This window comes from Leptodactylus fuscus, chromosome 7 (assembly GCF_031893055.1).
Source record: "Leptodactylus fuscus isolate aLepFus1 chromosome 7, aLepFus1.hap2, whole genome shotgun sequence".
NCBI lineage: Eukaryota > Metazoa > Chordata > Amphibia > Anura > Leptodactylidae > Leptodactylus > Leptodactylus fuscus.
The window spans coordinates 80390016-80413271 of record NC_134271.1 but is presented as its reverse complement, the minus strand read 5'-3'; positions in this window follow the sequence as shown (position 1 = coordinate 80413271).

The following is a 23256-nucleotide window of genomic DNA, read 5'->3' as shown; positions in this document are numbered from 1 at the left end:
GAGAAGAGGAGACCATTGTGGAGATAGCTGCCCAATACATGTCCAGCTGTCGCCAACTAAGAGGAAGATGAGACCCCATGGACTGTTATACCCCAAATCACCCCCCCCCATACCCACTACTCTCCCCCCCCCCCCCCACTTTACTAGCTTTGGCAATGCCAAATATCTATTCGGATTTGCCAATAAAGCTCGTTTTATTCTTGATTCTTGAATTTTTACTGCCCTTTCCACCTTCCCTGGCGTCGGGAGCTATGTGGCGCAGGTATTCGATTGAGTATATTCGCTCATCTCTAATAGCACCGGCTCTAGGGGAAGGGGGTTTTTGAGAGCATATAATGCTGTGTGGGTGCCACTATGAAGCATATTATACAGTCTCAGTACTGATTACATTCTGAGCGCTGCGTTGCTCACTCACCGTATTTTTGATAACTGCAGTTGTGGGTACTAAAACTGTATCCCTTTTAAGTATCTGAGATATTGCTGCAGCACCCAAAACTATCATTATCAAAAATTCACTATAGGGAGGGGGCCCTGGACAAAAGTTTGCACCACAGCCCACAAGACTTTAGTTACACCACTGCTTGTGTCTCAGTGATTCGGACAGCAGTCTGCTTTCCTGGAAGAGGAACCAAGGAGGAGGTATTGGGTTCACCCCATTATATCTCAACGGCTCAGGAAGGGTCGGCAGCAGCTCAAAGACAAGTTTCACAACTACTGCCTCATGATCATCCTGACTTTTGACCGTTTGCTGTCGGACCTGTATCTTGGGCTCACTTTCCAGGACATCACCCTCAATACACTACTGTCCCCTTTTGTCCCTTGCCATCCTGGTGATTCCATTAGACCCTTGTATTACCCTTTAAACCTTGCTAATTATTAAGTTTGGTTTTAAAACCACAGATTCCTGGCTACTGGGAACTTGTATGCCTTGCTGCTCGTCGAGTTCCTGCTGGGGTGCTCAACCATTTCATATCAATAAGACCTGTGAAGTGATTTGTCAGCAACTGAGAGAATCGGTAATGCCAGAGCCCAAGGCATAAGATTGGCTTCGGATTGCTGCGGGATTCTACAACTCGGCAGAGTTTCCTAACTGTGTGGGTGCACTGGATGGTAAGCACATTCGTATGAGGAAGCTACCTCACTTAGGCTTCATATATTTCAATTATAAACTATTTTTTTCAATGCTGTTGTTGGCCTTGGCTGACTGCAACTGCCAGTTTATAATTATAAATATAGGAGCCTTAGGAAGTTCAGCAGTGGCCAAGAGGATGGTTTCCAGAAATAGGCTGCATCATATGTGCAAGAGACAATCAGCCAATCACAGAAGGTGAGGTGTTCCTGCTGCTCAGTTACTCTAGCAACCAAGTACACTATTGTGAAGTGCTGCGTCCCGTTGCTAGGAGACAGTTTCTTAGAAATGAGGCCAGCCCGCCGCCCCGCTCTGCGGACCATCAAAGAGCCCACAACAGGCTGGTCCTGGTCCACGGATCAGGGGTTGGGGACCACTGGTTTAGAGGATACGAAGTACATCTTTAAATACCACCTTACTGGCAGCATGTTGAGTGCGCCTTTGGGGTTCTATTCAGCAAGTGGAGGGTGTTTCAAAGCCCTCTTCAGTTGAGTCTTAATAACGTGACACTGGTTATCCAAGCCAGTGGAATCCTACACAATTTTGTGAGGATTCATGATATTATGCTTGACTTTAAGCTGGAGAATTTGTAGCCAATGTCTGAAAGTAAAGTATGAAGAACATGCAGGGGAATAAAGTACAAAAAAGGAAATTGGCCACATGCACAGGGACACAAGCTGTGTGGATCACAAGGTGGTAACATGATCTGACGGGAACATGGGGGGGGGGGGGACACATATAATGTGAAGACCACAAGCCTGCCCTAGGATGATAAGATGTTCTCCAACGTCACAGGACATGATGCTATTATACTACAGGTGCACATAGTTCATACAGAAAAGTTCTGTACAATGCAGTGTCCTATAGGCAGTGTGACAGACAGGAACGTCTCCTGCATCACTTAGGAACTTATCCGCAACTACCCATACACATTAATGGGCTTGTTTGCAATGTAAATGTGGACAAATATAGGACATCCTATTAATATTATAAAGGTGAAAGTTTGTGAGTTTGGATGTTTGTTCCTCAACCACGCAAAACCCGCTCCACTGATTTGGCTGAAATTTTCCACAAACATAGTTACTATACTGGATTGCGCAATAGGCTACTTTTCGTCACAATAGCACACATACGTTTTTCCCAGGACCCCCACAAAACCCAAACTCACATCACTATCTCTGCAATCTCACACCCTTTGGACCATATCAAGCCACAAAATTCATATCACCCTCTACAGCAGAGGTCAGCAACCCCTGGCACACGTGCCAAGAGTGGCACTCCTGCCATATTTCACTGGCACGCCAGCAGCACAGGACCTGCAAGAGTTAAATGAAGTCCGAGCGTCCCTTCAGTGCTCTGCTAGAGCTGAGGCATAAGGATACTCCCCTTCTCTCACTGCCCTCCAATGAGAGGGGTGCAGGAAACCCAGGGGGTGGAGCTTAATCACTCAGGTCTCTGCCTGCTATAGTGATAGCTCCTGCCGTCTGCATCCTGCAAAGGTTCCCTGAAGGGGGAGAGGAAGCTGCTAGCAAAGTGAAAGTAAAAAGCACACAGGTCCCTTCCTTTAGTTCCTATTCTCATTAATTTCAGGCATTTGGGGTTATTAGTTTAGTGTTATTAACTCCATGTGCCTCACATTAATAGGAATAAACCCCATCATGTCCCTCACATTAACCCCTGTGTGCCTCATATAAAGGTTACTAATATGTGAGACATATGGAGGTACTAATAAAAGACCTCAATAATGAAGATACTTAATTATTATCTCCAAGTCTCTCACATATCAGTAACTCTTACACAAGGGTTAATGTCAGGGACATGATGGGGTTAACTGCTATTAATAAGAGGCACATGGAGTTACTGAACTGTCATGCACAGGGCCAGACTTTTAGCTACAATTGTGGATAAAACTATGGTCCTGTACATTTCAATGGGCCCGTACACATAGATCCTGTTTTTGCGGCTGTGTTTCCGGGACAAATTGAGCTGTAAATTATAGAGCAGGTCCTATATTTGTCCTATACCTTCCCTACACCTGTCCGTATTTGCAGCCCGGTCAATTTATTTTTAATCTATAGGTCAGTGAAAACCATATCCGTGCCATTTCTGTGCAGGAGGCCTAAGGCTGAAGCACCATGTTGCATTAACACAGAATTTTGGTTGCAAATTTTGCTGCGGTTTTATCAGCCAAAGTCACCGATGTACCGTTTCAACACACCATGAACACATAACGGTCGATAATAATGTCACCAATTTGCCTTACTGCCCACCTTAGAATTACCTGGTGTCCCTTCACATAAACTAGAACTCAAGATTGGCGTCCCTGTTCTACTCATGCGTAATCTCGATGCACCCCGATTGTGTAATGGCACGAGGCTACGGGTCACATAGCTAGGAACAAATATCATTGAAGCCACTATTCTTACAGGAGCAGCTAAAGGTGACAGTGTGTTAATCCCACGCATTCCAATTATACCAAATAATTTCCCATTTCAATTCAAACGACTACAATTTCCCCTTAAATTGGCTTTTACAATGACCATTAATAAATCCCAAGGACAAACGCTGAAAGTAGCAGGAATACATTTGGCCACACCAGGCTTCTCACATGGACAACTTTATGTTGCTTGCTCAAGAGTATTCTGTGCCCAAAACTTACATGTACTGGCGGAAAATAACAAATCATACAATGTCGTATATCGAAGTATATTCACTTGAAATACCTCTGTCCCAAAGACACTATGTACAGTTTCTCAGAACACCGTATAGCAGCTGAAATACAAATTACGTTCAACACAAAAGTCTCATGTGTTCTTAGAATTACAGCAAAAACAAGATACAAAGTTACATTTCATATCCCATACCTTAACACAGAAAACCTTACCCGCCCCTGTATTTACAAACTTCTACAATCACCGCAGACGAAGTCGCGGGTACCAGCTAGTTCTTCATAATTTGGTGTTGTCTGTTTGGGCCCTGTGAGAAGGTGAAATGCAGGGTCCTGGAGTCATGCTATACCTACTCCAGAGTACTCAGCTAGAGAGGAGGCCTCAGTCCAGGTGTGTCAGCTAGGCTCATCACTGGCCGATAAGGGGCCGATGGATTTTCACTTTTGGGCAGATCCTGGGAGAACAGAAGACGAGTTCAGAAATGAAAGCAGCTCCTCTCCCCTATCTGAGTGCAGGACCTAGGTCGTGTGGTGTAGACACATTCCACGCCTACCTTTTGCATGTAAATTGCCTCAGTAGTTTTTGAATGAGCCTGCTTTTATTCATATGCTAATTAGCCTCCAGCAGAAGTGTCAGTGAGCACACTCTCTACTGTGTGTATAGCACAGGATGCTGCTGCTGACGACTCATCTCCCTGCTCTCACACACGGCAGAGAGAGAGGAGACTTCCTAGGAGCACGCTGGAGGCTAATTAGCATATAAATAAAAAAAATGCTCATTCAAAAACTACTGAGGGGATTTATATACAAAAGGTAGGTGTGGAATAGCCTTTCTAAAGTTTATGCAACTAGGTGCTTAGTTAACAATGACTTTTCGGGGCGTGGCTTGGCCATGCAGGAGTGAGGACGCTTGTTGCCTCTGCTCCGTCTCTGGCCCTCGGTGAAGCGCTGTTTTCCCGCTGACCGGCACAGCTTTCACTTACCTGGAGATGGGGAAGAACCGAAAGCCTTCCCAGCGGTCCTCTTCTACCCCTCCTGGACCTCCTGGACCTTCGTCTATTGCCCGCTTCCTCCGGGTGCCGTGCAGTGATGAGGTTTCCCCCCCGGCTGGATCCAAGATGGCGCCGACTCGCTCCCCGGCTGCCTCTGATGATGCGGGTGGCCGTTCTCCTGTCTCCAGCGATGGCCTGGAGGCCTTGCCGTCCGGTGACTCCCGCCCACCAGCGCATCTCCCCTGCGGCCCTGTTCTCCTCTCCCCTGGTATAAGTGATGCTGGTCAGGTAGGCCGAGATTCTCCTCTGCCCTCCCTTTTGCCTGCACTTGGTCCGGACAGCTCCTGGCCGTCTCTGCCGCCCTCTCCTGCAGCCCCTCTGTTGTCCCCAGCTTTGGAACCTATGTCTGTCGCCCCCATGGCCCTTGCTTGGGGTGAGGACAGGTCTGCTCCCTGCTGTGTCTTCTCCCTCACGGCTGGCCCCTGCATCCCCTCCGGGCTCTACTGATGTGTCCCTGGATCCTAGGACAGTGCCCCTGAGTCATTTGGCCCCAGACTGTGACCAGCCTGAGGACTGTGGCCTATCCCCCTTGTCTGCTGCTCCCAGGGGATCTGGCTCCCCTCCTGTTGCTCCCTCCTGGCCTCCCCAGAGCCTTCCAGCCTCTACTGCTTCCTTGCCGGTCCCTCCTGTATTATCTTCTGCTGTTGTGGATTGCGGGCCACGTTTTTGTATTGCTAATGACCCTGCTGGTCCTGGTGCTTCCCCTGCCTCCATTGCTGATACTCTTGTGGAGTTACGCCGCCTTAGCGCCCACTTGGCGGCAGTCCCCACCAAGTCTGATATGGAGGACTATGTGGTGCGGCTTGAGCAGTCTTACAAATCGGAACTCTCCGCTGTCCGTTCCTCTGTACAACAACTGGAGACCAAAGTGGATTCCCTTGAGGCGGCCTCTGCTTCTCACGGCTCTCAGCTTTCCTCCCATGAGGCGACCATCGCTTCTCACATTCAACAGCTGCGGTTTCTGTCCGATATGTTGGATGACCTGGAGAATCGCAATCGACGTAATAACATTAGAGTGCGGGGTCTTCCTGAATCCGTTGAGTCGCTACATTTGGATGCTACCCTGCGCACCATCTTCAATTCCATTCTAGGGGCCCCCTTGGATTCGCCCATTGAACTTGACCGCGCGCACCGCTCTCTGGGTGTGCGCCCTCCTGATGACAATAGGCCTCGAGATGTCATTTGCAGGGTTCATCACTACCAGCTGAAGGAGGCGATTATGCGCAAAGTCCGGGAAGCCCCGAAGGTTCTGTTTCAGGACACTGAGATACAGCTACTTCCGGACTTGTCTCGCCTCACCCTTGCTAAATGGAGGGCACTGAAGCCTCTCTTGGAAGTTCTCAATCAGCACCAAGTACCGTATACCTGGGGCTTCCCTTTCCGTTTGCAGGTCCGTCATGGCGGTCGTGTTGTCTCCATGTCTCATCCGGATGAACTTTACAATTTTGCCTCTGCCTTGGGTCTCCCGTCGGTTCCTGCCCTTTCTTGGCCTCCGTTTCCTGGTGATCTTCTGTCGGCTCCTCGACTGCTCGTCCTCAGAGGTGCTCTAGGAGGCGTCGTAAGACACGCTCCCCGGAGGGGGCGGATCTGTCCCTGGCTGCTTCTGGCGCTTCCACCTGATTGATATAGTTGCCAGTGTCGTTCCTGTTCGCTCGCAGTGGACTCTCTTCCTGTTTTTGGGACATTTGTGGGAGGGTACTGGGACGTGTTTTGTTTGTGATTATTTGCAGGGTTCCCACCCTCTCCATGGAATAGTTCTTTTGTTTGGTCCGCTCTCGCCATTTCCTCTGTTTTTGTTTTTGCAGAGACGCCCTAGGTGGCGTCGTGCGGACCCCTGATGTTCTAATTTGTTGGTCAGCGTTTTATATTGTGTTAGATTACTCATGGTTTCGGTGTTTTCGCCTGGGGGCCTGGGGCGGGGTGCCGGCTTCTTTGTTTGGAAAAGCCCGTTTCCCACCGGGGTCTCCACGCTTTCTGTTTGCGTGGTCTTTGGCAACTCTTTTCTTTGCCGTCTCCCCACCTATTTCTGTGGAGTCTTTCCCTCCACCCCACTTAGTTGGTCTTGTTTTTCTTATTCTCCTTTCTTTTGTGTCTTTCTTCTGATTGTTTTTCTTCTCCTTTTCCTTCTCTTGTTTGTCCTCCTTGATTGTTCTCTGTTTGTCTCCCAGTTGTCTCGTCCCTTTTTTCTCTCTTTTCTTATCCCTTGGCCATGTCCTCTGTTAACTTTTGCACCCTCAATGCTAGGGGCCTAAATGTCCCTCAAAAGCGTAATCAGATTTTGTATCAGTTGCATAAACAGCGCTCACATGTCCTTGTTTTGCAGGAGACCCATTTTAAGAAGGACCACGTCCCGGATATCCGCAGTCGTCACTTCCCTAAGTGGTTCCACAGCGTCAACCCAGTTGCTAAGTCCAAGGGAGTCTCGATTGCTATCCACCGTTCCTTACAGCATGAGGTTCTGGACACCTGTATCGACCCCGAAGGTAGGTTCCTCTTCTTGAAATTGCGCACGGGAGGTACGGTTCTCACCATGGCCGGTTGCTACCTCCCGAATCAGGGTCAATTGGCGTACTGTAGGTCCCTTACCCGCAGATTGGCAGACTTCAGTGAGGGGGTTGTGGTTTTGGGTGGTGATTTTAATTTCGTCCTGGACCCTCATGTTGACTCCTCCCCCCCGCGTCCCTCCCACGCTCCCTCGCAATTGCGCCGTTTGTTGTCAGCCCTTCATAATTCCCAATTGGTTGATGTTTGGCGTATTCTACACCCTCAGGGTCGGGATTATACTTATTTCTCCCCGGCTCACAACTCGCATAGCCGCATTGACTTTTTCTTGACCAGTCACCACACCCTGTCCTGGTCCCCGGTAGTCCGTATTGACTCGGCTCTTTGGTCGGACCATGCCCCTGTCCATTTGTCCTTGGACATTCCTGGTTTGTCGCGTCGCCCTTTTAACTGGCGCTTGAACGAGGGCCTATTGAAGGACATTTCTTGTAAGGAGGCTGTCGGGGAGACCATCCGGAATTTTTGGCTTGATCATACTCTTGATCCTACTTCCCTCCCTATGCAATGGGAGGCTATGAAATGCGTGGTGAGGGGGGTTTTTATTCAGCATGGCGCTCGTTTCAAGAGGGAGCGAGCCGTTGGGGTTACTGCCCTTTTGGACCGGATCCACGATCTGGAGCTGTCCCATAAACAGACTGGCTCCCGTTCCACCTTCACGGAGCTTATTAATGCTAGTGAAGAACTTCGCACCCTTTTGGACGGGAAATACCTGCACTTCAGGGACCGCGTTAAAAAACATTATTATAAGTTTGCTGATAAATGTGGCCGTTTGCTGGCTCGTCGTCTCCATCCGCGAGATTCCCCTGCATACGTTCCGCGTCTGCGCACAGGGTCGGGTGGTCTTGTTCATAATCCCACTGACATTGCCGCGGAGTTCCGCTCGTTTTATTCAAACTTGTACGATATTCGCGGTCATTACGCGGATTTGGATCCGTCGGTGCTCAGAGACAAGATCCGTCAGTATGTCTCGGACACTGCTCTTCCCTCTCTTTCTTGTTCTGATGCGGAAGCTCTTGAGGCGCCATTCTCGTTAGAGGAAGTCGCCGCGGTAATTCAGTCTACGCCTGCGGGTAAGGCGCCGGGACCAGATGGGTTCTCCGCTCGTTTTTATAAATGTTTCAGCTCTCTCCTTTCCCCGGACGCGGACGCGGGTATTTAATAGTGTGGGGGGTTCGTCTCCGTTCGCTGCGCAATCCTTGTCTGCTTTGATCACTGTGATTCCTAAGCCTGGTAAGGATCCTGTTTGTCCGGGGAGTTACCGGCCTATTTCCTTAATTAATATTGATGTGAAATTGTATGCGAAATTGTTGGCGAATCGCCTTTCTCCCTTCATGCCCGCTTTGGTTCATAGTGATCAGGTCGGCTTTATCCCAGGTAGGGAAGCGCGGGATAATGTTTGCAAAACTGTTCTTGCCATCTCTGTAGCCCGCTCCTCTAGGGTTTCTCTTTGCTTGCTTTCGATTGATGCCGAAAAGGCGTTCGATCGCATCCATTGGGGATTTCTTCGGGAGACCCTTGCACAGATCGGTCTTGGCTCAGGATTTTTGGGCAAAATCTTGGCTCTCTATGGGAATGCATCGGCGCGTGTTCGGGCGAACGGAGTGATTTCGGACTCCTTTCCGGTCCGTAACGGTACCCGCCAAGGTTGCCCCCTCTCGCCGTTGCTCTTTGCTCTGGTGATGGAGCATCTGGCGGTGGTGCTGCGCCGTTGCTCAGATGTCCACGGTATACAATTAGGGTCCCGTATGGTTAAAGCGGCGCTATATGCGGACGACCTTCTGCTGTATGTCTCCGAGCCGCGGGTATCGTTTCCGGCTGTTTTACGCAAATTTTCCCGGTTTTCTGCCCTTAGTAATTTTAAGGTCAATTTATCTAAGAGTGAGGCCCTTAATGTCTTGCTTCCCCCTTCCGAGGCTGAATTCTTGGCGCAGTCTTTCCCTTTTATGTGGCAACCTTCCTCCTTCAAATACTTAGGGATCCGCATTTCCCCTGATCCTGCTTCCCTGTTCCAACTTAATTATCTCCCGCTTTTGGATACCATTTCTACTGATCTACGTTCTTATGGCGTTCATCTCCCCTCTTGGTTTAGCCGAATTCATGCCCTTAAGATGGATGTCCTCCCCCGGTTTCTGTATTTATTCCAGGCCCTTCCCATCCCTCTCCCACGCGCTTTTTTAGCTCGGGTACAGTCCTTGTTTGGGAGGTTTGTGTGGGGCTCCTCTCGGAGCAGACTTGGGTTCAGTACTCTTGTCCGGCATAAGTACAGGGGAGGCGTTGGCCTTCCGGATGTGCGCCTTTATTATTGTGCCTCGGTTCTGCTTCGTCTGTTTGATTGGCAATTCCGTCGCCATGATAAGCAGTGGGTTTCGATCGAATTCGATCTGATATTGTCCTCGCTATCCTCTTGGCCATGGATTCCACCGCACTTTCGTCCCAAATCCCCTGGCCTTTACGTTCTCCCTTCGCATTTCCTGAAAGTGTGGGATCTGGTTTGTTCTTCTGACCGCTTGGCCCGTGTCCCGGGCCCTTTGACTCCCCTCTTCGACAACCCTATGCTCCCCCCTGGCTGTTCTGTTGATCGGTTCCTCTGTTGGGACAGAGTGGATTGTACTCGTCTTCAGGAGGTGGCGGGTGATTCTCCTCTCCTTCCCTTTGCCCAGCTCTGTAGCTCTCACCCTGACCTGCGCCTCTCGTGGTTGGAGTATGCCCAACTTCAGTCCTTTCTGAAGCAGTTCTCGCTTACCACCTGTCTCTCTTCTCCATCCTTAGCTTTAGAATCCTATATTGGGCGTCGGACTCCCCCCCCCCTCGTGCTCTTTCGCTATTGTATGATGCGCTCCTTTCAGATGTCACTGCGGAACTTCCCCCCTACGTCGCTGCCTGGAATGCCGACCTCCCTGTGAGTCTGTCATCTGCGGATTGGGACAGGTCCTTCCTGCTTTCTCACAAGATGGCCCTCCCGTGTAGCGCTCAGGAGAGAAATTATAAGATTCTGTCCCGGTGGTATAGGTGTCCAGTGCTTCTTCATAGGATTTTTCCTGCTGTTTCGGACTTATGTTGGCGCTGTGGCTCCGCTAGGGGTACTATGCTGCACATTTGGTGGGAATGTGACGTTCTGTGCCCCTTCTGGGATGTGGTGTTTTCTTTGTATTCCAGGGTCAGTGGGCGCTCGGTGGCTGTTTCTCCTCAGCTGGCACTCCTGTCGGTCATCCCTGGCAAGCTGTCGGAGATTAAGAAGGACCTCCTGGGGCACTTTCTCACGGCCGCCATTGCTGTTATTCCAAGACGCTGGCGCAGCCCTACCCCTCCCTCCCTGCTTGAGTTCCTCTGGGAGTTCCTTCTTATTCAGCGGATGGAGACCTTGGTGGCGGAAGACTCTCCCGCTTATTCCAAGTTTGAACTTCGATGGCGTCCCTGGGTTATGTTCCAGGAATCGTCTGCCTTCTCTGCTGCCTTTGCATGAGTGTAGCATGGCCGTCTGTTTTCTTTTTCCCTTTCTTCCTTGCTTCCTTCGTCTTTTTTTATGGTTTCTTTGTCTTGTGTTTGTCTGTTTCGTGTCCACTCCCTATTCCCTCTTCTTCTTCTTGTTGGGCTGTATTTGGTTTCTGTGGAGGGGGGTCTTTTTGGCCTCCCAGCCCTCTGACTTATATGCTCCTTCATTGTTGCTCGACCTGTTTTCTTTTTGCTCGTTTTGTATTTTATTGAAAAATCCTTAATAAAACCCATTTAAGCATAAAAATGACTTTTCCCAATGATAGAGCCCCTTTAAAAAAAATTGGACAGGTACGAGCAAAACTGGGCAGAAAGGGTTGTTGCCTTCACAGTAAACATATTTATCATTATGTACACCAGCAAAATCCTAGCTAAGGCTCCACATAGTAGGACACAGACAAAAAAAAAAAAAAAGCACTGAAGCCAAGGTAAAACCATGGCAGCAACGCCTCGTGATTTTTCCCACAGCGCTTTTTACAGAAGGTCCACAGAGGTTTCCTCTGCGGACTTTCTGCTTCCATTATACATATAGGGAAAGCACTAGCGTATCACAACGGTTTTGAAAATCACAGTGTGTCCTCTGTGTGTACTTTACCGCAATATGTGGATGGGATTTGCTAGAGAAACAGTAAAATACCACTTTTTTCCCCCCTCACTATTTACACAACGTGGGGCCCAGGCCTGAAGTATATTTTAGTTCTGGTACATGGAATTCACAAGATATACCACAATTATTGAGAGGTCTATAATACATCTAACACCAGTGGATCACAGATTAATGACTTACTCTTTCTGCTTGCTGTCAGTGAATTGACTAGCTCATTATATAAGTTCCTTCTCTTGGTTTTGAGCCAATTTAGACAGTCATGTGTGTTTCCTGGTAAAAAGATCTGTGTGATGGCTATATATACTGAACCACCCATAGCTCGGCTGAACCAAAAGCACTGCATAATAGTGATCTATGATCCAGCATCATAGATCACTATGCTGGATAAATTCTTTCAAGGGGTGTAGTTTCCAAAATTGTGTCCTGTATTGGGGGATTCCACTTTGCTGGCATTTCAGGAGCTCTGCAAACATGCAATGGTGTCCAAAAACCAAACTGTCTAAGGGCCCGTGCACACGGAGTTAACACGAATGCATTTTAGCATAAAACACGAGTGCATTTTAGCATAAAACACTTGTATAGAATACACGTGTACAAATAACACTCCCATTGACTTCAATTAAATTTTTTTACACGTGTAAAAAACGCGTCAAAAAACACATCGCCTATAACTCATTGACTAAATTTTATTAACTCCTTCATGGTGGATTTAAAAACCTCCATTAACTTTATACCTTTAATTTTTTTTTCTGTACGGCATAAGTAACATGTTACCTTTATTCTGTGGGTCATTACAATGATACCATACATATCTAACAAAACTCTTTTGGGGACATAATTCAATTATTTTTGCATCACCATCTTTTGAGAGGCGTAACATTTTTATTTTTTTGTCGACATAGTTGGTTGAGGGCTTATTTTTGTGGGGAAAGTTGTGCTTTTTGTAGATATTGCTTTGGGAAACATATTTGATCAGTTTTTATAGCATATTTTCTGAGATGAGATAGCAAAACATCATTACTTTGACTTTAAAAAAAAAAAATTCTTATTGTAGGTTAAATAATGTGTAAGTTGTATGGATTGTCACAAATGTAATAAAATAATACTTATTTGGTATCAGCACATTCTAGTTATTTTTTTAGATAATTCATTTTATATAGAAAAGGGCTTAAAAAAAAAAAAAAAAAACACAATTCAATGTTTTTGGGTTTTTTTACATTTTCTTGAGGTCCCATTAAGGGACCTAAACCAGTGATGTTCGCTAGTTCAGTACAATATACTGCAATACACATGTATACTTGTGTATTGCATTGTATAGAGTAATTCAGACTCATAGGCTGACTTCTTCCCATCTCGGCAGAGTCAGCCAAGTTAGGCCCCGTTCCTATGGAGTAATGCGCTGATCATTTAGACACGTAAACATGGGTCAGAGCGAGGTGCTTCAAAACAGATCCCATTGACTTCAATGGGTGCCAGCTTACGCGCGCTACACATTGAAATCAATGGGAGGCTTTATAACCCATTGATTTCAATGTGTAGCGTGTGTAAGCCGGTACCCATTGAAGTCAACGGGATCTATTTTGAAGCGCCTCACTCTGACACGTGCTTACATGTCTAAATGAGTGGCGCGTTACTCCATGGGAACGGAGCCTAAAGGGGGTCCTGGCAGCCCTGGGTCACTGGTTGACGCTAGGTTGCCAAAAATACATATTGGCACCCTCAATTTCACCGATGGAGAGCATTATTATATTGGAACCCCTCAAATGCCATATTTAACAATGACATCTAAGTGGTTAAAACTGCCAATCGGAGCTCCTTAGTAACTTACAGCTAACACCAACTCCAGCAGCCAACTATTCAGACACTACGTGGACAGGAGGCTGCCACCATAACAGTACGGTGGTTTGCATTTAGACCCAGGCAGCTGCTCCATACTGTTACTGTGTGTGTCGCCTAAGGATTAAGCTGACGTCTCTGACTGTAATAAATCAATCTCTTACATCATGAGACTTCTTCGAGCTGTGATTTGTCTCTGTAAAGTTTGCAACATAGACATCTTTGACTCCTCACTTTTCCAGGCACCTGACCCATATTTTCCTCACCTACATAAAGTCCTCACCTTGCTGCTACGCCATGTTATTAATAAAAATATAATATAAAAATCCCCTGGAAAAGAACATATTCCCTGTGTGTTTATTTAATAATAACCCTTTGTGCCCCTTAATTAATACCTCCCATGTTCCCCCTAATAGGAGTAGTCCGGGTACAGCAATTTTAATGCATAAAGCAGGGGAGGGCTATAAAATAAAAATACACTAACACCTACATTTTCCCCTCTGGTCCAGTCAATCATCACTCTGAACAATAGAGCAGTATACAGTGTTCTGATGCCATATTTAAATCCTATTAATATTATAAAGGTGAAAGTTTGTGAGTTTGGATGTTTGTGGGTTTGTGTGTTTGGATGTTTGGATGTTTGTTCCTCAATCATGCAAAACCCGCTCCACCGATTTGGCTGAAATTTTCCACAAACATAGTCACTACACTCGATTGCGCAATAGGCTACTTTTCATCACAATAGCGCACATACGTTTTTCCCAGGACCCCCACAAAACCCAAACTCGCATCACTATTTCTGCAATCTCACACACTTTCGACCATACGATTTGGCTGAAATTTTCCACAAACATAGTCACTACACTCAATAGGCTACTTTTCGTCACAATAGTGCACATACGTTTTTCCCAGGACCCCCACAAAACCCAAACTCACATCACTATTTCTGCAATCACACACACTTTGGACCATAGCAAGCCACAAAATTCATATTACCCTCTACAGCAGAGGTCAGCATGCCAAGAGTGGCACTCCTGCCATATTTCACTGGAACACCAGCAGCACAGGACCTGCAAGAGTTAAATGAAGTCCGAGTCTCTTCAGTGGGCTGCTAGAGCTCAAGCATAAGGACACTCCCCTTTGAGAAGGGTGCAGGAAACCCAGGGGGTGGAGCTTAATCGCTCAGGTCTTTGCCTGCTATAGTAGTCTGCATCCTGCTAACATTCCCCGAGAAGAAGAGGAGAAGAAGCTGCTAGCAAAGTGACACTGAAAAACACACAGGTACATAGGATTACTGTTCTCATTAATGTCCGGCATTTGGGGTTATTAGTTTAGTCTTAGTAACTCCATGTGCCTCACATTAATAGGAATAAACCCCATCATGTCCCTCATATTAACCCCTGTGTGCCTCATATTAATAGGAATAAACCCCATCATGTCCCTCATATTAACCCCTGTGTGCCTCACATTATTAGGAATAAACCCCATCATGTCCCTCATATTAACCCCTGTGTGCCTCACATTATTAGGAATAAACCCCATCATGTCCCTCATATTAACCCCTGTGTGCCTCACATTATTAGGAATAAACCCCATCATGTCCCTCATATTAACCCCTGTGTGCCTCACATTATTAGGAATAAACCCCATCATGTCCCTCATATTAACCCCTGTGTACCCCATATTAATAGGAATAAACCCCATCATGTCCCTCATATTAACCCCTGTGTGCCTCACATTAATAGGAATAAACCCCATCATGTCCCTCATATTAACCCCTGTGTGCCTCACATTATTAGGAATAAACCCCATCATGTCCCTCATATTAACCCCTGTGTGCCTCATATTAATAGGAATAAACCCCATCATGTCCCTCATATTAACCCCTGTGGGCCCCATATAAGGGTTACTAATAAACCTCAATAATGAAGATACTTAACTATTACCTCCAAGTCTCTCACATATCAGTAACTCTTACACAAGGGTTAATGTTAGGGACATGATGGGGTTAATTGTTATTACTAAGAGGCGCATGGAGTTACTAAACTGTCATGCACAGGGCCAGACTTTATGTGGCTGCTGGAGAGTATCCTGTGCCCAAAACTGACATGTACTGGCGGAAAATAACAAATCATACAATGTCGTATATTGAAGTATATTAACCTAAAATACCTCTGTCCCAAAGACACTATGTACAGTTTATACCAACACCGTATAGCAGCTGAAATACAAATTACATTCAACACAAAAGTCTCATCTGCTCTCAGAATTACAACAAAAACAAGATACACAGTTACATTTCATATCCCATACCTTATACACAGTACGAAAACCTTACCCGCACCTGTATATACCCACTTCTACAATCACCGCAGACGAAGTCGCGGGTACCAGCTAGTTATATCTATATAAATTAGTTTATGTTGTCAGTTCTTTACGCACAGTCAAAGGACTGCATCAAATATGGCACATAAATAAATCAAATGCTTCCAAAGATTGTAGACCAGATTTCAGCTTTCTAGGAGCTAACATTGTTGACATGTTCAGAAATCAAAATTGGGCAGCAGGGTGGCTCAGTGGTAAGCAGCTAGCAGCGCTGGAGTCCTAGGTTCAAATCCAGCCAAGGGCAACATCTGCAAGTTCTGTACAATCTCCACATGTTTGTGTGGGTTTCCTACTAGTACTAGGCAATGTAAATTGTGATTCCTTCAGTATTGACAATATCTCTGCATATATTGTGGAATATGATGGTGCTATATAGGTAAGCAAAATAAATAGCACCACTGACTTCCACATCAAGTACCTTCCTTCATATTACATGCCAATAGAATCGCACAGGTTCTTGAGCCTTAGCTTTACGGACATACACCATTATAACCGGATTGCAGCACTCACTCTCCATTTTCAGCCATTATCACAGGACTGTATATTCTTAACTGCACTAACATACACCATTATCAGAGGATTGTAGCATCTTGACATTCACAAAAGAACCATTGGCTTTATCCATAGCACATGACCTGTATTACATACCTCCCAACCATTCTGGAATCAGCGGTAAAGTCCCAGATTCTGAGTCCTCCTCCTGTAGTCATGGTCGGTATTTCCCGATATCAACTCATCTGCGTCTTCCAGATGCAAAGGAGTTACAAACAGTGATGAAGCAGGAGCCATCTGCAGACAGCTTATGTATCAACACTGTGTGAAGCATATCCTTGTGCGCTCCGGCCCCAGGAGCTGTAGACGCAATGTGATGACATCACCCACATCGCGCCTGCAGCTCCTTGAACACTCCGGGAAAAGAGACTTCTACAGAGCAGCAGCAGAGAGAGGAGTATTAGGTTTTTTTTATGTTAAACTTTGGGCGCAAAAGGAGCCTCACTTACAAACCTTATTATCAGAGGACTGTAGTGGTCCATTCACACATTGTTTTTTGGCAAGGAAAAGTGTAAGGACCTTGAAAAAAAACCTGCTAGCGGTTTTTCCACGTGCTTTTTGCAAATTCCGCAAAAAGACCTGAGCAGCTCCCATTGATTTCAATGGGAGCCGTCTTTTTGGTCAGGGTTTTGAGGCGGATACTGCCTCAAAACCCTGAACAAAAAACTATGTGTGAACTTACCCTAATACCCTCATTCACAGAAAGTGGCAGGTGAGGTGCAAGCAAGAGATTTGTACCAAATGTTCCCTTAATATCATCCCTCAATGCTAATTTGGTATAGAATGAATGATGAATCCCCCCTCCCATTATTTAATCTATTTTATAGTTTTCAGCTGTACTCTATTGCACTCATCTCTCAATTTTCCTATGTGCAACCTTATATACAGTATGTGTCCACCGTATCAATTTAGCGGTTCTAGTAGCCAAACAGTACATGGTGTTCTTATTAGAGATGAGCGAACAGTGAAATGTTCAAAGTTCGATTTGAGTAGCCGCTCAATACTCGACTGTTCGATCGAACCCCATTATAGTCTATGGGGAATAAATACTCGTTTAGGGGGAAGCCACTATTCGACTCAGAAGGGTCACCAAGTCCACTATGACACCCCAAGAAATGATGCCAACACCCTGGAATGCAACTGGGTCAGCAGGGGAAGCATGTCTGGGGGCATCTAACATGCCCAAGTCACTGTATTACGTCGGGATCCCTGTCAGCTCGCGATATGCGCGAGCTGACTTTTTCCCATAGGAATGAATTGACCAGTGTTGATTGGCCGAATGCCACACAGAGTACAGCATTCTGCCAATCAACGCTGGTTCTGCCGGAGGCTCGTCTATGAGGAGGAGTCTAAGATCGGACCAGAATGGAGACTGCTGTGGACCAATCTTAGACTCCGCCTCCTCCGGCAGAACCAGCCTTGATTGGCTACTCCGGAGATGCAGCCAAGCTGAGCGCACGGCCAGCACTGCTACACCGGAAAACCGCTGAACCCTGCTGCACACTCAGCCCTGCTGTATCAGAGATGCGCTGAACCCTGCTGCACACTCAGTCTGCTGCACCAGAGATGTAGCAGAGCTGAGTGTGCGCTGAACCCTGCTGCACACTTAGCTCTGCTGGATCAGAGATGTAGCAGGGCTGAGTGTACGCTGAACCCTGCTGCACACTCAGCTCTGCTGAGATGCAGCAAAGCTGAGTGCGCAGCAGGGTTCAGCGGTTCTCTGGTGCAGCAGTGCTGGCCGTGCGCTCAGCTCGGCTGCATCTCCGGAGTAGTCAAGCTGAGCGCAGGACCAGCACTGCTACATCTCGGCATAGGAATGCATTGACCAGTGTTGATTGGCCAGATGCCATACAGAGTACAGCATTCAACCAATCAACGCTGGTTCTGCCGGAGTCTAAGATCGGTCCACAGCAGTCTCCTTTCTGGTCCGATCTTAGACTCCGCCTTCTCACAGACGAGCCTCCGGCAGAACCAGCGTTGATTGGCCGAATGCTGTACTCTGTATGGCATTCGGCCAATCAACACTGGTCAATGCATTCCTATAGGAAAGAGTCAGCTCGCGTATATCGCAAGCTGACAGGGATCCCGACCAGATAGAGCCCCAAAAAGCTGGGTGAGTGACATTCCCACATAAATAAAGGTAATCCCTAGCTAACCCTGCCTGTACATCTATCCCTGTCTCACAGTCACATAGTTCACAGTCTCATATGAACCAGATATTAAATCCACTGTTCGTATAAATTGGAGGTCACTTGAATTAGCCAGCCAATTACTTTTTCCTATTTTTTTTCAATGCCTCCGTTGTCGTAGTTCCTGTCCCACCTCCCCTGCACAGTTATTGGTGTAAAAAAAGCGCCCGGGAAGGTGGGAGGGGAATCAAATTTTTAGTGAGTTTGCCACCTAGTGTTCGACTCGAATCGAACATCTCGAACAGCCTGATATCTGATCGAACATGTACTCGATCGAACGCTGTTCGCTCATCTCTCGTTCTTACTACTAGGAGTATACCCTTATAGCTGTCATATGCTGCACTTTCCATAAGGCATCATATTACACTCACAGATCAGCCTCCAGACAAAATATATATGACTTACAAAAGTTACATAACAGTAAAGTACAAAAGTCTACACTGTATGATGATAGGTAATGCGAATCAACAGGACATTTTAGCACAAATGCCACCTGTGTCCTGATAATCCTCCCTAGCCAAGCAAGAATGGCAGACATGCTGAGTAAGTCGGAAAGAGGTCATCCAAGATTAACTGGTAGCTCACTTTCATCTCTTCTTTGTAAGAACCTCCTGTAGGGACAGCTTGTCTTCTGGCTCCAAGCAAACCCTATAGATGACAAGTCTGCTATCATTTCTAGCATAGTAGGCTTTGCCCAGCCTGCCCCATGCTGGTTGAGGAGAATATTTACTAACATTCAGCCTCAAAGTCAAGTCAATCAATCTGTTAACAAGAAGCGCAGATAATAGTAAAGGGGCTTTGTATGCCATACACACAAGCACTTGCTGGCACACTTCCAGAAAGAGCAACACTTGTTTATGTTGCAGAGTAGCCACATTGCAGTCTCACAACCAAACACATGGGGGTTAATGGTGTCAAGTTTGCAACCAGGAACTAGAATTACAGAGAAGTTTCTTATAGGGAGAAGGCTGATCGTATTGTCATGTGTCATAGTAGTACAAGCCTCACTAATGCCATACAAACACACATCTCTTAGGAAGAGTTTATATAACAAGCTGCATAACACTGTAAACACTTAGCCCATAGTGATCTGTGTCTTGTACTCTCCATTAGTCACACCCAAAGTGAAAGTTGATATTCTGCATAGCTCATCAGTACTCCATAGACATGTGACATAATGCCTTTCACCTCTGATCACAATTCTACAGTTTATTGTTATATATCATCTTCATAAAACTTGAGTCACTTTGTAAGGAAATGCAGTATTATCTTGTACTGATTCTAAGGTACTTTTTGTATTACACTGCAAATCTGCACTCATTCTGCAGGTGGTGTCACTAGGGCAGATTTATGAAGACTGGCATTTCTAACGCCAGTCTTTATAGACCTAGAGCCTTAGGAGGGTGCGCCTCAAATATTGTTGGGGTACATTTCCATTGTTATTTACATCATCGTTTTGGAAAGTCTGAAGAGACCATGGGCCTGCCCCCTTTCATGCCTTGGCCATGCCCCTTTTTTGGAAAGTGGCAAAGATGATGCAGATTTGAGAAAGTACTTACCTTGTACTAATCTTGAATTACAACCTGTATTACATACTTCAGAGCTGCACTCACTAGTCTGCTGATGGAGTCACTGTGTACATCAGGGGTCAGCAACCTCCAGCACCTGTGCCATGTATCTACATATCTACCTGGCACAGGGTTCTCTCAGCTGTGATGTTACAGAGGAGGATGTACTAAAGTGGGAAGCCTAAGGTATGACATTGTGGCTGGGCATGAGCTAGCCTGCTTACAGGACAGCAATTGTTTTTCTACCTTGAAGCAAGTGTAAAAACATAATATGACAACAGGCTAAAGTGGGTGTTCATTCTATTAAACAAGCCCTCTGTTCATACAGTAGAACCACAAGAGAATGATCAGATTGAAATATAGATTTAATCATGAAATTAATTGGTTGCAGATACGGTTTGTATTTAATGAAGATTGAGAGCTTTACAATTATTGCATGGCAAACTGACTATCGGTACACCATACAAAAAAGGTTGCTGACCCCTGCGGTACTTGCTTTAATTGACCTGTATTGATCCTGATTTCTATCACATATTATATGTCAGAGTTGTACTCATTATTCTCTTTATGGAATCACTTACCCAGATGGTAGTTACAGCTAGACATTGGCTTAAACATTGTGGATCTTTGGACCTATGTCGTGCATCAAGTACAAAGGCATGGCTTAAATGCACCAAGATTGGGTTGTAATTCTGGCTCAAAGTAAGCCAACTAAAAGGAGGTATAGACAGACTAGACAGTGTAAAGATACCCCACATTTATCATCCAGCATTAGTCACTGACTGCTTAATCCATTCCCAACATCCACCATAATAGTGTGGTGGAAGTCAGGTGAGCGACCACCATAGCCACCGAGTCTGGTGATCATTAATCACAGGGCCTTGGTCAAAGCTAACTGGGTTATTTTTAAGGGTTAAAACGTTTAAAAAACAAAACCACTTTCTAAGGATGCTGATAACAGTGCCAGAAGGCATGTGGCCATCTTCCCAACTAGAGTGTTGCAGACCCCTGACTGGTGTCCAAGGCAACCCTGTTGGAAATCACTTCTCTAACTAATGGTAAATCTGGGCCACTGTGAACAGCAAACTATATTCACTATTCTGCAGGAGAAAATTTATTCTGAATTATATTATACAATCTGCCAGATCAATGATGGCATATAGAATTTTGGTAGGTTACTATTTCAGTGACTAATGTGCCAACTTGGTGATTGCATGAGCTGACTAACCCCATCTCCAGCATAAGATGTTTGTCACACCAAGATATCACACTACAACACAATGGGGTTTAGTTATCATATGCGCCTCTTTTTGCTGAAATTTTGCGCAGTTGCTCCTTTTCTGACATGATTCATTAATTGGGTGCAAGCAGTTAATAAATTCCATGCACATGTCCGTTCTATGTGTCTTGCACCTTCTTGTGAGCCTACATACCGTAATAAGGTGCAGACACAGAAGAGAACAGTATTTAAAGAAGCAGAAACAAGTGACTTCTCTAGCTCTGCAAAGATGGCTTTGAATTCATTCAGCTTGTCACAAACTGGTGGATAGGGAATTATCACAAAGAAAAAACGTGCAAACACTCCATAAATCAGGTGTAACAGCAAAAAGGCACAAGAAAGGTGCAGCTCACACCAAAATCAGGCACAAACACAACAATAAATGTGCCTCAGTGTTTCAAAACTGCCTGCAGGGGCGGATCCAAGGCCAGCGGGGCCCCGCGGTGCGGCCCGGACCTAACAAAACGCAGGTCGGGTCGGTCGGTTAGAAGCGCAAGGCCCTTAAGCTCAACCAGCCCATAAGAAAGCAAAGAGTAAAAGAGACATAGAAATCAGTTATATTGAAATTTCACACTCCGAAACTATTGCGTCAGTTTGAAATACTTAAAGAAGTCCACAAAAAATGGTCCAGGCGAGCTAGCGGGGCCCTGCGGTCCGGACCTAACCGAAAAACACAGGTCGGTTAAAAGCGCGACCCCTTAACCAGCCCCATAAGCAAGCAAAGATTGATTCAATGTGAAATACTTAAATTAAACCACAATCTGATATTTGTTGTTATTTTTTTTGTAGAGCCCTCCTGGACCTAAAGCGGCTCGAATTGAATATAGAATGGAATATTTTTATTCTATATTAAATTTGAGCTGCAGAGGTCTAAAGAAAGCTGATTCATAAGAGCGGGGCCTTCCCAACCTTCCTCCCCCAACCCTTCTCTCCACACACACAAACACTGGCGATTCACTCTCAGTGTCACATATGCGACTGAGCAGTGTAGAGGGTGGAGTTAGTTTGCATCGCGCCAGTCTTTTGTTCTCACGTTTGAGTAGTGCTGTTCACGTATGTAGTAGAGATTGTGTCGGCATATGTTTATATACATCTACAATGGCCTCTCGTGATCGTGATGTTGGTAGAAAATATGAATATTGGCTATATTTTACAGTTTTGACCTGCTATTGGCATATTTTATGATAAACCATGTCAACTTTTTGCCTTTGGGTTTAGCTAACCATTTTCAGCATGCTAAAACATGAAAATATACACAGAAAATGCATTCTTTTGTATAAAAAAATTCAGTCAATGCATACTACCTATAGTGCCAACAGATCAAATTTTCAGGCTGCTAATTTAGTACCTTAGAAACTACTATAATAGTACACAAATAAGGTCAGTTTTATAAGTTGGTCAAACACAGCTAACTTAAAAAATGCCTCAAAAACGCATTTTTAGGGCTAATTTTTTCAAAAAATTCCCCAGACCCCCCGGTAAGTATGGCCCGCCACAGTCAATTGCCCAGGGCCCTGCAAAGCCTGGATCCGCCACTGACTGCCTGCAAAAAACTTTACTTCTTCACCGCAAGCAGATGTGGTATACAGTATAAGGCACTGCAGTTAACCCAGCATCCAAAACAAAACCTGGGCGTCCTCTCTGGCTACTTTCTAACAAACATCTTCCTTACTACCAGGTCTTGACCCTACTATCCAGTCAGGGGTGAACCTTCCCCTTTCGCCGCCCGAGCTAACTGCAGAAAGCCGCCCCCCCCCCCCCCTGCCGGAGGAGGGGGCGGATCGGGGGCGTGGCCGGGTGAAGGGGCGGGGCTTAGCCCCGTTCGCCGGCAGAGAGTAGGCCCGGAGACTGCCTGCTCTCTGCCTTAGCGTGAGGGGAGGCTGCCGGAGCAGCGCTGCTCCAGTGGCCTCCCCAAACCACCGCTCGGTGATAAGCCA